The sequence below is a fragment of the Homalodisca vitripennis genome, unplaced genomic scaffold, assembly GCF_021130785.1.
Source record: "Homalodisca vitripennis isolate AUS2020 unplaced genomic scaffold, UT_GWSS_2.1 ScUCBcl_3719;HRSCAF=9429, whole genome shotgun sequence".
Classification (NCBI taxonomy): Eukaryota; Metazoa; Arthropoda; class Insecta; order Hemiptera; family Cicadellidae; genus Homalodisca; species Homalodisca vitripennis.
Window position 1 is genome coordinate 61,286 of NW_025779919.1, and position 17,807 is coordinate 79,092.

Below are 17,807 nucleotides of genomic sequence, written 5' to 3' on the forward strand. Positions count from 1 at the left end.
TTATTTTGAATTTTTAGCAGTTTTCCATACATATCAAAAATGTCAATATAAATACAAATATTTTGAACAAAACAAAGAAAGAATTGTGAAAATTGGTAAAGATTAAAACAAAATTAACAGTTCCTGCACTTTTTCCAGAAGTCTTCAAAAATTGCTTAAAGAATGCATCATATTTTTTGATACCACTAATAAAATCCAACTAATGGCAGCTTTAACTAGTTCAACACATTTTCTCAAATTGGCATTAAAAGGATTAGTTTTCCCTGTTTTACATTGTTTTGGACTCTGCTGTAACATTAAGTGGCAATTTAGTCTGTTCTTCACAACATCGTTTTTAAAAATGTAAAATAATTTTTGAATCCTGTGTATGACAAGTCTAAAATGGAGATTTGAGGCTGATTTGTACATAAGACTTCATCTAAGAGTATTTAGAATTCTGAATACGATTTTAATATTCTAAATACTTATGCATAAAAAAATCTTATTTTGTGTGGTATCACACCTGAAGAAAAGAGATCAAAGATCTAAACTCGAAATGTTTCAGTTTTTTGAACGACATAACAATGACAAAGGTCATAACAATCCTTTAATTATCCTTGGATTCCCAAACATATTTCCAGATTATCAACCATCTTTAACAACCTTTAACTTCTTTCTCCTCCATGATTATACAGGGTCTGTATAATAAGTAACCGGCCTGACTTCAGGAAATTTTTTATTGGCAAAATATGTACAATTTTTCTTTAGAAATCTTCAAAGTAGTCCCCATTGGAGTCGATAACATGCTGATACCGTATTTTCCAATCCCTGAACGCTCCCTGGAAGTCGGCAACCTCGATGTTGTCTAGAGCCCTCGTCGTAGCACGTTGAACGTTTTCCAGAGTCCCGAACCACGTCCCCTTAAGGTGTCTCTTGATCTTGGGGAACAGAAAGAAGTCCGGTGGTGCCATATCCGGGCTGTAAGGAGGCTGTGGCAACGTTGCCCTTGACTGTTCTGCCAACTTGGCAGACTTGGCCAGACGTTTGGTGACGAGCAGGCAGGTGTGCGACGGTGCATTGTCGTGATGGAGAATCCACGAATCGGTAATCTCCGGACGGACTCGGTGAACCCGGGCGGTTAGTCGACGGAGCACTTCTCTGTAGTACTGGCCGTTTACAGTTTGACCAGGTGGCACAAACTTTTTGTGAACAATGCCTTTCATGTCAAAGAAAGCAATGAACATCGACTTCACCTTCGATTTGCTCATGCGCGCTTTTTTCGGTCGTGGTGACGCTGGTGTGTGCCACTCCGAACTCTGCCGCTTCATCTCAGGATCGTATTCAAAAACCCATGTCTCGTCTCCTGTAATAACGTGGTTGAAAAACTCTGGTTCGGTTTGCTGTCGATCAAGGATTTCTGAAGCGACAGCAACACGACGCTTCTTTTGCTCATCAGTCAGGTGTTTGGGTACCAGCTTCGCGCAGATCTTCTCATGCCCAGATCGTTCTTAATAATGTTTTGAACGGTCATCTTATCAATTCCGACCTCATCTGCGATAGCTCGAATGCTCAGACGACGATCACTGTTCAACACATCACGCACTTTTTGCACATTTGTGTCCGTGTGACTCGTTGATGGAGGACCGACGCGCTGTTTGTCATGGACGTCATCGCGGCCCTCCCGGAAATTTTTGTGCCACTGAAACACCTGAGTTCTGGTCAGAGCATCCTCACCGTAAGCCTCTTGAATCATTTGAAGAGTTTCCGTGGCAGTTTTCTTGAGTTTGGCACAAAATTTAATGCTAAAACGTTGCTCAATCGTACTCTCCATTTTCACTCCGACGGGGTAACTGAACATGCACTCTGCTCTCGCTCGATACTAACTCTCCAAGCGCTTGGAGGCAACTGCTGTAGCCCGGTTCCCTTTCACTAGACCCCCCACCACCACTACAGTACCAAATACCGGTTAGCAGACGCTTTGACGGAGCGGGGCAGGCTCAGTCCGGTTACTTATTATACAGACCCTGTATAATAAAACAAGGTGGTATTAGATAACAGTTGGCAAAAATATTATTGAAAATACTATAGAAGTGTTTGTACAATTTAGTGATATTGTCACATTAGATTTCTTCTAGAACCCACATTATAAGAATAAAAAGAATATTATGTACATATTAGCGAGTGTTTAAACTCCCTAATTTATTTCACTACAAACTTGTTACATTTACTTGCAGCAGCAATCAGTGACGTTGATATAGATACAATGAGGTTATATTCTACAAAATCTAAAATCAGGGTGTCAAATAAAACTTTATATTCTCTGAAATTATAATTTAAACACTATAATTTTATATTTTTGTACACAATGTTAAACACAGTTTGATTAGAACTATCTTTCAGTATTTACTTTTACAGTAATGAGTATTTACAATATACTTCAGATATTATACCATGGCCTGGTAAAAATGTATTTTTATTTATTAACCCTTTGACTAGGGAGTTTTTGTAGTATAATAATGCCAAAGTATGGTTTAAAAAATATATTTGGATTTGGATTACTAGATCAGACCAATAGAGACACACTAACATATCCAGATTGTATTAAATTTATTAAAAAATTTAAATATTTAATAATATATTTATACAACATGATGAACCCAATATTCTGTCAGTCTATTTACATAAACAAATTGAGGAAAAGTAAAAGATTATTCAGTTTAATGAAGTAACACAAGCTCTTATGGAAATTGAAATAGTGTGTGAAACAGTTAGGACTCTCATTATGCGGCACACTCTGAAAATACAATCAACCATAGTTTATTGTAAAAAATGGAAACTGCAAAAAGTGTTTCTAAATATTGTTGCTAAACAGATAGCACATATAAACCACAAAACAATGTAGAGAATGGAATACTGTTTAGTGCTATAGCTGTTATTAAGGAATACTGCTCATGGCTCTCCAATAATCTAACAATTACTAGTCAAAGGGTTAAAAACGTTGTTTTTATTAAAAATTTTCAAAGCTTGTGACCCGAATTACTATGGTAAACCCACATAAAATCATCCCCTTAAGTGTTTTAATATTACCAAGTTCACCGATCTTTGAAATCATATAGAGTAATTTGATTACATAACATATGTTTCAATTTTGATGGCCTACAATAAAAGCACAAAACTGCATGTTAAAATATTGCTTTATGCACAATTCATCAAACTAAAAATTGCAAAATATACAGCAGTAAAACAAGAAAAATAACATATATTAATACGATCTCCACAATAGTTATGTAATTCAACCATATTATACTATAATTGTAGCCATAAGAAATAAAATAGAACATCAAAACACATATACCTATAAACATTACTGATTAATAACTAGCTACTTTTAGAAGAAATGAATAACAAAACAATAATTCATATTATTTACAAAAGAAAATAATCCACAATAACTTCAATCACAGTTACCATCTAAAATAATCATACAATTTATAAGTCCACTGTTGATTGCACCCTTGTTATTCACTGTACATAATAATGTTGTTTATGTAACAACTGGTTGTGCTGCCATATTGTCACACTTGAACTTGTGCCGTAGTATTGGTCGATACGCAAGCGAGTCCCTTACTGTACTGCTCACATTTACAATTCTTCTGTCAGTCCTAAAATGCACACAAATTTTATGTTATTACCGTTAATATAGAAATGAATTTACTTATAGTGCTAAATTCATATACTGATTTTGATCAGTATGACATTATACTTATCTTGATGATAACGTATTAAAGATATTTTTGATTTGATTTGATTTAACTTTTTAATAATGTGGGGTGTATACAAATATGTTACTGGCTATAATATTATAGTTTATTGCTATTAACATTTTTCCGTTATAAAAAAAGACCCAGATTGACTATTCTTAAATTAGTTATATTTTTATATTATTAATGAGTGTTTAACCCATTAATCACTGAACATTCCTGCACCTAACCTCATTGTACAAATCCAATTAAATATGCAAAAAATGCAAGGGTTTAACAAAAGCTCTAACCAAAAATTCAATTTTATTGCTATTTGACTGAGCTATTGTTTTTATCTAATAAAACCATATATAACATAATGTAATTTACAAGCATGTGAAGTATATAAAATATTTCCAGAATAATTTTTAAAATTTCAATTATTTTGTAAATTCTGAAAGCAAGAATGTTTTAAAGTACAAAACATAATCCATGATATTTGGTGTATTTTTATAGAAAATTAAAATGTTTATGTGGAAATTTTTATTTCATTCATTTATCATTTTTTTCAATTTTATGTAGAGTTTTTGTAAAACATGACATTTGTGTTCTTCTTACACAAATCCAAGCAAACACGCAAAAATCACAAGGGTTTGGTAAAACTCACAAAATATTCTATTTTATTGTGATTTGGTTGATTGAGATTATAATCTAATTTTTGAGAAAACACAATCAAACTCATTAGAAGGCTCTGCCATGTTCGCTAAACTCAAACTACATCACCGTAATAAAAACAAAACAGTAACCAGTACACTATTTGTTTACTCAAAGCATAGATTATACTACAGAAAAAACATGTATCAGAGACTAAAAATTAACTGCAGTTTTACAAAATAAGACACTGATTGTCGTTTTACCGGAATATAACATTACGTAACTGTTCAATTACACTTAACTGGTCAGAAAAGTCACAAAATATAGTGTATACCTTGATTCACGTTGTTTTTCTGGGGTAATACATATTTATATGTATATTACATGATCTTTTGTTTCCTTTTAATACATAAAATTGATTATTTGAACCCATAATAATGTTTAAAAATATATTTAATAACGTGAATCATCATCATGATGACCGTACTCTTCTCACGTGTTTTGATACCGCATCGGCCATCACGAGATGGTACCGTGATAAGTGGTTAATGGGTTAAGTAAGGAATAATCAGTATTCTTAATATTTATTTTATAACTCCCCATTAATACTGGGTAAAAATATCCATATCACAAAACAAAGATACTGTGATTTTTTTATGTCAAGTCCAGTCAGCAAAGAAAGAGATATGTAAAAAAATAACTCTAATTATATCTTGATTAGGTTACAGAAAATGAATGTGTTCCTTTAAAAATTTAGATAAATTACTTTTGGCTAATTTCCTCAACTTTGGTTTAAAAAATGAAATTGATTTAACCCTCCTACTGATGACCGACAGCATCAATACCGCTTGTGGTTTGATAAAGACGGCACAGCTGTCGGTCAACTTTCCGCTATTATTACATGGAAACCATTGAAGTTATTAACCCTTTTAATCCAGTCATTTTTTTCAGTGACCATGCGAAAAATGCCAGCCTATTTTCAAAAAGTACATGCGAAGAATGCCAGGCCCTTTTTCCATAATTTGACAACAATTTTTTTAACCCTTTAACGAGTATAGGTGTTTGTTACAAAGTAGTATTGACGTTCCAGAACGTCATATTAAAAATCATGTGAAAATAGTAAGGACGTTCTAGAACGTCAATGAATTATGACTTATATTACAAGTACTAGCTCTTATGTTTTTCCTCTATGGAAGAAATCCGCCCACTGTTCCTAACCTTAAAAAACTGAGCGCAGTTTCCCGCGTAAATACTGTCAGCTGCTTTCAACTACAGAGCGGCTGTAAAGTTTTTTTCCGCACACAGATTCCCGCGATTTCTACTGTCAACAGCAATTGGCGCTAACAACTTCTAAAGTCGCATTCTGTTGCTACGTTGTAAACATTCACTTTGTGCAGTTTCTTCTACAATGATGAAATAGTGTAGTTTATTGTTCTCAAGTCAGTTTCCTTTTGTGTTGTGAAATGGATCCAGAACGTAACTTACGTAGTGACGACATAAGAAGAGGGCTGTACGAGTGGAGTGAAGGATTGTAATCAAACAAAACAAGAAAAGTGGGTTTTGTGACTTTAGACTAAACCTCATCCGACAAATATTGGAAACACATCACACTCCAAGAGAAGGAAGGCTGATAGCCGCGGCGCCGAGGGTCGTGCTGCCGCCAGCCGCTACCAGACACCAACATCCGCTCCGCCTGCCCGGCAGACACTTCCCCCGCCCACTGCCGACGCCAGAAGGTCAGACACGGAAGACACAAAAGAGATGCTACGTCTGTTCTCATTCCTCAAGCAGAGAAAAAAAGAGGAAGGATACGACGTTTGAATGTAAAGAGTGTGGTTTGCCACTGTGTATACATCCATGTTTCGAGCACTTTCACACAAAAATTAAATTTTAGCCTTTGTGTTTTCTCAACAAAAGTAAATGTTAGCTTTTTATAGTAATAATATCTGATTTTCATTAAAAATAAAACAAAATTTTTCTTACTATTTTGGGAGTGTATTATGTTTCACATCCTTACTTCTATGAACAAATTATGTAGTGACGTTCCAGAACGTCATTACTCCTTAAAGGGTTAAAATGTATAACTTTTTTATTTATTGAAGGAAATTATCCATTGAGGTGTTGTTTTTTATGTAATAATGTGGAGTGTTTAAAAAAAATAAGTATTAAAATGTTTACAAATTTATATAATTTATATTTGTAAAAAACAAAAAATAAAAAAACAAAAATTTAAAAAAATGAGTTTGAACATATAAAAGTACCTTTATTATTAGCCTTAACTAAAAAGTAGTTACTGGCAATTGTACTATATTTAATTGTTAACACACACACCAAATTTGAAGAACTTCCCTTGATAAATAGAGAAGTTACAGCATTTTATTGATAACCTTGTAGAGTCCACATTTTACAGTAAAATTCAATAAGACATATTTTGGTCAGTTTCATTCAAAATCACTTTATTTACACATGTTGTTTAGCCCAATGTATAAAATTGTTTGTTAAAATAATAAAGAAAGTAGGTTACATAAAATTAAAATTAATTATTTACAATATAGGGTACATAATTAAAAAATGTTTAACACTTGTGTTTGCCGAAGCACAAAGTATGTATCCCCCTCTTTTACTCATGGTCAAATCTATTTGCAATAATTACAAAACTAATAATAATATAAGCAAACTGAAATAAACAAAAGAAAAGCACGAATAATTCCCATTAAAACATAACCTAGCAACAACGTATTACCACAGCAACCAAAGACGCTCACTGAATGATTAGACGTAATTAATGAGGTTGAAAACAGCTGATATACGTCATCACATGTTGAGCATAGAGTAAAAAAGATTTTATTGTATCAATAGTAGTAGTGTCTAGATACAGTATGCAAAGTTTAGTGGCATTTGGTCAATAATTAAAACTACAATATAACAAAAACCGGACGAGCGCCCCCAGCGCACGTCGGCATTTTTCATAACACCTAGTGACGTGCGCTTGTGGCACACGTCGGCATTTCTCGAATAAACAGTGACGAGCGCTCGCGGCGCACGTCGGCATTAAAAGGGTTAAGACATAACTTCCACCAGTCGAATTTTCTACTCATAAATACCAAATCATTTTATATAGTTTATATTCGTTGTCAGCTAATATCAATCCTAATTCCACATGGCATACAGCTAACAGACTATGCAGCTGGTGATGTGCTGCATGGCCTAGATGTTCTTTGTTGCTAGGTTATTACGAAGGCTAGTTATTTATAATTAATTGTTATGTTGTAAAATGGGCGATCCTCGTTGTTAAAACAATATACTTGACCTTTTGGGAGATGAAAGTATTAGTTCTGACGATGAAAGTGACATATTGGAAAATAAAGTACATTAAGATATTTCTTTGTCAGATTTGTTGTCAGGTGGTCTGGATGATTATAAACCAGTGGAATGTGAATTGGGTTGTGAAATTGATAGTGGCAGTGTAAACAATTCATCATTATCTGATATTCCTCTTGCCCAAAGAATTCATCAAACGCCAATATGGGTAAGCAGTAAGCGCACTACAAAAAAAGAGGGTACATACTTTAAATTTTGATTAAAAAATTTTTGTGTTAAGAATGAGTGTATATATGTTATAATCTTTCTGTTCAATACAAAACTGTGTACATTTTGTACACTTACAGTATCTTACTATCTCAAGCCTTGTAAAAGATACATGGAGCGAAACTTAGAAATAAAAAAATTTACAATACACATTTTTCAATTTTTGTATAAATAAAATTAGCACTCTAGTAATTGCATATTTTATTATTTTAAATTTTTCTCTGCTTAAAATTGATATATAACACTTATTACTTGGCATTTAGCACATCTTCTTAAAAAAATCTTAAAATATGCTGCGCAAAGACAAAACCCAGTGTATTATTCTGAGAGTTTCTTATTATCAGTCGAAGGGTTAAAAAATAAAGTTAATTAATGTTAATTTGTATATGGACTTAAACTAGGCTTAAAGTTAGTGTGGGAGGCTTTGCTTTCATCCCACAGAAGACAAGATGGTTTGGAAGAGAGTGACTTCAATGGACCGATGTTTTACATTTTAAATTTCGATATAGAAGTAGTAAGGGTGGAGTTTCACACCATATTTATATATGTTATACATTAACTAGAAAGTCCTTTTGCATACAAATGAACACATACAATGACAAAAATCTCCTTTTGCCACCAAATGGTGGGAAAGGATGCTAAACGCTTACTAATTGAAGTTTGTAGGGCTAATTTGAAAACATTGTATGAGAACAACCCTAGATTTTACTGTCAGTAAACAGTTTAGCTAGCTATAAAAATAGTATTGTAGATTAAGCAAAAATGTTCAAACTTTGAATGAAACCACCCAATCCAACAAAATAACTTCCATCACATGTATTAATAAGTTATTGGACAAAGTCATATGATTAACAAAATTTGTTTACTCCATTTGTATTGTTACCAACTTGGTTACACATAAAATCAACGCAACCAGAGTTACTTTTTGACAGAGAGAAATTAAGACATATTGGAAAAATGTATACTATTTTCAACACTGATATAGAGGTACTCCGAATTTCAATTCTCTAGGTCAACTTATTTGACAGTTATCATTTGCACAATCAGATTTTGTTATCAGTAAATGGTGAAAGACTGTAAAATGCCCAGCCAAGAAGGTAAGTTCTTTTATTATGAATTTCAACAATAGCTAAAATTGTAGCATGTAACTTTTAAGATTTATGAGTGTAAGTGGGTGTTAACCCCTTGAATGCTGTGATACTCTTGCAGTACTGACACCTCACTGCGGGGTTTTTTTGCCACTTGCAACCAAAATTAATGTTAATCATTTTATTGGCAAAAACAATATTATACAGCACTCTGAGTACTATTTATTTAGAGGGCCAGTTCCAGAATACAATAAGGAGTAATTAGGGGGAAAACCCGTATTTTTTATATAATGGGATGGTGGGGGGGAGGGGGGTTGAAGGAACTAAAGATGGGTAGGAAATTATCTGTTTATAATTCTTTAGCAAGTGAAAAATAATACTCACAATGAAAAGAAACGTATTTATTTAGAACATTTGTTTGTATTTACACTTTGTAAAGCTCTTTGAGTTATTATTCAATAATTTTTGAGTTCGTGGAATAGTGCAAAACACGGCACCACACACAGCCCAACATCGCATTCAGCGCACTGGTAGCGCGATTCGCGGCGTTTCTGTTCTCCTTGTTTTGTGTTTTTACAAACGTGACAAATACGTTGTGCATTTTTCTTTTTTTCCGTGGATGGTACAAGAGATGGAAAATGACGCTGTGTTAGACGCATTGGATTATCACCCACAGAGGGTCGGCCACCTTTCTGTTTTGTCCGTGGTTCCAAATTATCAGCCATTATTTGGCGAACAAGCTCTAGGTGGAACTGCTGCAACGTTGGTTTTCTGCCTGTTTGACAAAGGTATATGGCATGTGCATTTAATATAGACATATCCAAAAAATGGAAAAAAAGCTTCTTATACCATCGAGTAGTTCGGCGTACACATTCTACATTGACGATCATCATGTCCGACCTGTCAACTGCTCCCATGTTTTGGTTGTAGTCATGAACAGATATGGGTTTCACAATGGCCGCTTTTGTTTTTCTGTCTAGTTTACCAGTAGATACCATCTCATCTTTGTGCTCCGATGTCAGCATGACAACTTCTCGTTTATCAATCCACCTGACTGCTATACTTGTGCCATTATTTAGGGCTTCCCGCTCACCTACTTCTAGCTCTTTCTGAAACTGTGGCATTCCCAATCTTATAGATTTTACTGTCCCACAAGCATTAGTTTTGTTTTTGTGCAAAAATGTAAATAAGTCGGGACTGGAATACCAGTTGTCAATAAATAAGCAGTGGCCTTTGTTGAGATAATTTTGGAGAAGAGTTGTCACAATTGCTCCGGAAATACCAAGATTTTCGGAATTGGAGTAGTCAGTGTCTTTCCCAGTATAAACAATGCTATCAAGTATGTAACCCGTCTCACAATCACATAACAGGAATAATTTAATTCCAAACCTACTTCTCTTTGAGGGGATGAACATTTTGAAGCCAAGCTGTCCTTTGAAAAGCAACAAACTTTCGTCAATGCATAGATTTCTAAATGGTTTGAAGTTGCGGGAAAATGCTGCCCTGAAAATATCAACCACTTCCTTTATTTTACTAAGTTTGCCATGAGCGGGAGGAAGTGTATTATCAGAAAAGTGCAATAAACGCAAAATAATAAAATACCTGTCTCTAGACATGCATTTAGAGACACTATTCTTATGAAGAGGGTCACTCGACCAATAATCTTCAATGGCTATTTTTTTGTTATGTACCATCAACATTGTAGTAGCCAAAAATAACTTCATTTCTTTCTTCGTAATTGGGACCCACTTTTTCAATCGAGAGTGTTCTGAAGGGGGGGATGTGGAAACAATGTACTCAAACTGTTTGTTTGTTTCCAAAACAATTAAATCTAACAATTCGTCAGTAATAATTTTTTCAAAGCAATACAGTTCAGAACAATTCTCTGAAAATGTGTCTGAATCCACTACCCCACTTTCCGAATTATCAAATTCAAAAACTTGTGGAATAAAATCAGTTGATGTCCATGAATGAGTGTATTTAGTTTTATTTATATTAACCCCTTCGTTTTTATTACTTTGGTTTTTTGATTTTACTTTAGGTTTTGAACAGTTTTTTTCTCTCTATCTTATTCTTTTTTCTATTTACATTAGAGGTAGTTTTTTTTCGTTTAGAAATTACCCTACTCGGTCCAGGTAAATTCTGTTCCTCAACGATGTCAAGATCACTAACCTCCTCTAATAATAGTGTATTACAATCAAGATCCAAGTCGGATTCAGATTCACTTACCGATAATGTTGGCTGGTATAAAGGGTCAGTATCAACAACGTCATCATCCTCTGATAAATCACTCAAATCCAATCCTATTTCAGAACTCGGCATTTCTAAAAATCTTCTAATCTCATACTCGCCTTCGTTATCCATAGACATAATGGTAGTCTAATTATCCAACAACAACAAAATTATGTCCAGTAGTAATACTATACTAGTAATTATATTTATATAAATAAACACTATATAAATAAAACACCTCAATAAGTCCGAAAACACATAAAAGCACAAGACAAGACCACTTCTGTGACTGACATTTGACAAAACTTATTCAGAACAGAAATGCACGTGGTTTTGTGGTAGTTGAAATATAATATATCAGGTAGCAGCACCAATCAACAAGAGAATAGTGTCCAGATAGTTCATATTGAGGCCGCTAGATGGTGTGGGCCCCTTTGTTCAGTAGTAGTGGACTACAACAAAGAGATACATCGTGTTCCGTACATTTACGGGCGTAGCAGTGAGGGCTCCGCGCGGACGAAAACGTATATGTACGTTTACAGCAGTCAAGGGGTTAAGAGTTAATGTTTAGATGTATGGTCAATAATTGACTCTTCTTAACTACATTCCCTATTCTATATCCTCCAGGTTTTCTAGTGGTCTCACGAAAAATGTACAAAAAGTGATTTTGATAAAAGTGTTGCATAGATTAGTAGGATAAGAGGTTGTAGAAATAAACATTTTTTAATACACTTCTTGTCAATGTAGTTATATAAACAATTGAGAGCTAAGTAAAGGCACTACACTTAACAGGAAGGTAATTCATCTCCACGCATCATGGTTAACGTGATATTTAAAAATTTTCACCATGTCCACACTGCCCTCAGCACATTAAATTCCCATAATTTACTCTTAAGTACTGTTTCTTTTCTGTTTTTGTGGGCTTCTGGTTACTCCTTTTCCAATTCTCTTTGTCATCTTTAAAGATTGATGTTTCAATGAATAAGAGTGAGTTACAAGATATTCTTGACCAACAGACCAAAACGATGAATTGGGAGAAATGACCCTGTCCACTGGCCTCCACTGATCTTATCTAGCTTGTCTTTTTCCTTTGGAGCTATATAAAGATGCAAACAAAACACCAATAAATGATGTACAAATAGTCATAGTGCATATTGAACCTCTATAAATCCCTCTAAAATATTGGTAGTCTATGATTATTTTTTATATTATCAGACAATCTCAAAGGTTTAAGAATGACAGAAATTGGTTTGGTGGGGATTTTGTGTAGATTTTATTTAGTAATTTATTAAAAAAAAAACCAATTAAGAATCGAAATTTGAGAATCGGGAATGGATTTTTTAACATTTGCAATCTGAATGAAGATTAGAAGATTGACAGGAGTTGATAATCAAATCTGCGGTGATCACTGCAACATTAATGTCAGCAGTACACAAATTGCCATTCTCTAAAATGTGTTTTTCCTTACTTTTTGTTTTAAAGACTGTAAATAGATAATCTAATTTACAAATAATCATATTTTGTAAATAATATTGTGCTTGCAGTTAAGTACTTTTTATATTTACGTTCAAGCAGTGCTAAGAGTTTGTTGAAAATATTAGTGGACAACGGCTGATCTCAGCATTATAAAAATTACTGATTACTAAACCGAGTTTTTGTTGTACTTTATTCATGAAACATCTAAAATTATAATCCAATATACAAATTATCGTACTTTTGTTAATAGTATTTTGCTTGCATTAATATTCTCTATATTTCAAGTGCATACATTACCGCGAGTCTGCTGAGTCTATTCGTGGATGACCTCTGATATTGTTGTACACTGTTTAACCCTTTCTGGGCCAGGCGGCAATATATTGCCGCCATAGATCGTGTCTGAAAAGCGCCAGGCGGCAATATATTGCCGCCTTGATATTCGTCGTTTTCTTAAATAAATACGACGTCAAATGATTAAAGTTTTATGTTTTTTTTATTCCCTGGTATATTTGTAGATAGTTAATATGAATATAATTTTTATTTTGGAGGTCTATGCATTTTTATTTCGTAATTGTCACGTGACATTATCAGGTGACTCGATCTATTGTTGTTAATTCTTTATGCTTATGCTTTATGTGTAATCGTACTATTGTATGCTGGATTCTTCTTCATTATTTTATTTTGTGGTTGTAAATATTAGTAGTGTTACCTGCTTAGCTATTGTGTGTAGTAGTTACAATGACTGACAATTTGCGATCTCACGGGAGTGAAATTGTAAGTAGCATATTTGTAAATAGAAAAAGTGTAAATAAATTTCAAATGAAATTGTGTAAATATTTCTTGGTAAATAGTGTTTTTAACTGTATTGAAACTGTTTATGGATCCTACAATCATCTGTTTACCGGTACATCCATAATGTGAATATTTATTTTAAGTTTCTTGCAGTGTAAGTGTCAGTTGCGTTATCACTTGTTGCGAATTACAATTATGCGTATTTTTACAAAATGTGTCATAAAAAATTTATTTATGAGAGAAATAACTCAACATTTTGTATGGTTGTTTCTTTATAAATGTACAATATAATAACATAGCTTCCCACAGTAAAATTATTTTTCCTTTTTTAGTTAGTTACAAAAAAAATTAAAAAAAAAAACATTTTATGTAATCCATTAAAACATTATTTTTTTTAAATTTTAAATTACTTAAAACTACATCTATATACTTTTTTGTTGATAGTATATATCTATACGAGTAATTTGGTGCAACTTTTAGGTCATTCTCTAATGTTTATGAAAAGTTATAAATTTTAATCTAAGAGACTGCAAAATCGCCAATTTTAGCCTGGCACTTTTGACTAGTCACAAGGGGATATGATATATGAAAAAATTTTGCAACATCTCATATTTGGTCCTGGCCCTGAAAGGGTTAAAAACTGTAGATAGATAGATAACCTAATTAACAACGCCATGAATCATCCAACATGGCGGACACCCATCATCTAGTGTGAAAGTGATCCTACATTTTAGTGAAGTTTGAGTGGGAAAATCAACAAAGTACCAACTTAACTGCACACCAATCAATACTTCTAAACTGTAAGTAAGTTTAGTATCATCTATTTAAGGAACATTTAAATACCTTGAAGACAATAAAAATCCAAGAAAACTTTAAGTAACATCACGAACTAGATCAAAAACTGCAACAATTTTTTTCAAGATATATCACATAATATAACAAACTCAAGCAATTCTCTAACTAATTTTATTATTTTATAGCACTACTTCACTACTGATATTTATTTTTTCCACTGACAAACAAGTAAATAAATAAGATAACAGGCTGAATAAAACCTAAACAAAACAGTGACGTCATAGCCCAACAAGACACTATCTAGAGCACCAGCTGCTAGAAAACAGATAGAGCCAGCTATTAGGTCAAGCAGATGGGAATATTTGCTCGACACCTGCTGACAATGCGTCTGTGACGCTGACCTCAGACAACACGGCCTCTACTTACTGGCTGTCATCAGCAAATACTTAGCTTGTAGCAAATCACTACTTACAGAGTATTATCTATGTTTTAAATATCTGACATTTTTATTTATCATTTTCTACTTTTACTTAATACAGACTATTTTTACTAAGAATTTTCTATTAATACCTCTACTAAACTGACTCTGAAATGCCCACTAAATATCCATGTGGTATATGGCAATATTGGAGTAAAATATTCTTGGTATTAAATGCACAGGCCTATGTGCAAAATGGTACCATGCAGGATGCCAAAATATTTTAGAAAAAGATTTAAAAAAAAGGGCCACTCATGAAATTGAAAAATGGCACTGCATGGCATGCAGGAAATCTAAAACACCACCATTACCAAACCGAATTGTTGACTCAGAATCACTAAATACCTCAGACACCCTACTGGAACTAGAAATGAGTCTTATTGAAAACAACCTAATAGAAGGCTCTAACAGTCGAGAGGACGACCTCCAAATGGCTGCCAAAATAGGATCAGCATTAGTAGCTGAGAACGAATTGCTAAAATCAGAGAAACTAGCACTCCAAAACAAACTTATCAGTATGGAGGGGAAAATTGGAAGAGATGGAAAACATTGAAAGCAAATATATTGACAAAAATTGAAAATCTTCTACAGTTAAATTCAGATATTCAAGCCCAACTTGAAAACGAGAAGAAACTGCGCTTAGAAATCCAGAATTCATCTGAGGATAAACGACCTTAAACTGGTCAAATGATTGATAACTATGCAAAACAAATAGTAGAACTAGAAAAAAGCAACTCCATACTGCAAGAAAAAAATTCAAAACACAGAAATAACAGCTGTAGTATGCAAGAGCTCATATTCACAGACTTCTCCTATGGGGGATGTCCAAATATATGAGACTAATCAAACCGCTGTACTATTGGAAATATCAAAAATGAACTCAAAGCTTGACCAAATGGAGCTATCTATTAAGACCATGGCTTCAAGTGCATTTTGCCAAAAAAATAAATGATACTCTCGCAGGAGTCAGTCAAACCTGTAGCAAATTACTTACTTTATCTACAAAGACAACAAATGCAGCTTCCTCTATTGACTTACCTATAACACATGTCAGCCCAACTACAACGCCAGGAGTCAGCCAAACCTGCAGAAAAAAACTGAACAATACCCTGACTACATCACCAACAGAAAAAAATCCATTCCCAACCTCAGGAGTCAGTCAAACCTGCAACCAAAAACTGTTTATACCTGCAAGGACAACAAAGGCAGAGCCCACTATTGCCTTACCCATGACACATGCCAAGCCTAACTACAACGCCAGGAGTCAGTCAAACCTGTAGAAAAAAACTGAAGCATACATTGACTTCACCACGGACAAAACAAAACATTTCAGTGACAACAGGAATGAGCAAAAAACGGACTATAAAGACTAATCAGTTTTAGTGTCTCCCTTCAAATGGCAAAAGCTGCTGAAAAAATCCAACATACAGCAATCCCAACTACCTACAAACACTAATAGAATTTCACAAAGTGAAGCCACTCAAACTTCAACTCCCATAATTGTACCGGAATCTCAGCCAGAACCACATGAACATTTTTTAGTCCACACCTACCAGAAGCAGACCAAATTCAAAACCAGATACTTCATAAACTCAAACCTCAAAAAAGCCCCAGAAAAAAATCTAATTATAATGCATCAAAACATTCGTGGACTTGATAAAAAGATTGATAGGCTAAACCACCTTCTAAGCAATAAAAATCCCAATATCTTGGTGCTTACCGAACATGGCCTCAAAAGCAAAGAATTAGAGAGTACTAAACTCGAAGGATACTCTTTAATAGCAAACTTTAGCAGAGAAGACCATAAGCTGGGAGGTGTAGCTATTTATGCAGAGGACACTTTAGCAGACAGCACCAAAGAAACCGCTATATTCCCACCTATGTCAAGAGTTCTGCTGTGAAGCGGCTATGGTGTCGGTAGAATCAATTGACAGAAAACATACACATCCTGGGAGTATACCGGTCACCCAGAGAAAATACAAGGGCTAGTATAAATGTTCTGTCAAACATCCTAGACTACACACAAGCACACAATAAACACCTAGTGCTGATCGGAGATATTAACATAGACAGGATGAAAAAAAACCATAGACAACACAATCTTAGAAACTGAACTGCACACACACAACATCAAAAGATTGCCCTTACTTGCCACCCGCATTACTCATGACACAGCCACCCTCAATTGACTGTATATGCACCAACATACCTGAGTATAACATTGACACAGTCATTCTACAAAACAGGACTTTCTGATCATACTGCTCAGATATGTCAGATAAACGGCTATGAAATAAACACTCTGCCGCAAACTTCCTTCAAAAGACAATTCAGTCCAACCAACCTAGATAAACTTGAAAATCTCTTCTGATGAACAAAAAAATGGGATACTATCAAATCTTGCCCCTGATGCTGACTCAGCTTACGATATTTTTCTGGAAGTCCTTGAAATTATCCCTTGACATTGCTTGCCCCAAGAAGAAAAGCAACAGGAAAACAAACCAAAAACCTTTTGTGCTATGACAATGAGACAAAATACCTCAAGGATATTTTCTTAAAGGCACTTTACAAATATGAAATGACAGGAAATATTCAAGATAAAGCAGTTATGGTGGAAAGGAAAAAAAAATTATGACAACAAACTTAGAACCCTACGACAAAATGCAAACTCACACTTCATTGAGTCAGCTGCAAACAAAACCAAGGCCATATGGACAGTCATTAACCATGAAAGAAAAGGACAACACAAAATCCTATCTCAATCCAGTATTATAATAAATGACAAGGTCGTGAATAACCCATCTGAAGTTGCAGAAACATTTTAACATTTTCTTCTCTCAAGTTGCTGAAACGACACTGAAACTTAGCAACCAGAAAACAGTTGTAAATCAGAATAAAAATGAAAATGACCAGTCTATAGTAGACAACTGCCAAACTGTTTTTAACTTAGGCCCCACAAATTTCAGAGAAGTAAGAGCTGCCATC

At 34.1% G+C, this 17,807-nt stretch overlaps 1 protein-coding gene across 1 annotated transcript in view; it reads right to left on the minus strand.

Moving 5' to 3' along the window:
- Positions 1-2,066: 2,066 nt before the first annotated feature.
- The window catches only part of LOC124372676 (eukaryotic translation initiation factor 2A-like), a 49,673-nt gene continuing 33,932 nt past the window's right edge, over positions 2,067-17,807 (minus strand). The window contains exon 14 of the mRNA XM_046831085.1: positions 2,067-3,641. The gene's annotated coding sequence lies outside the window, so the exon portion shown is untranslated. The remainder of the gene's footprint in view (positions 3,642-17,807) is intronic.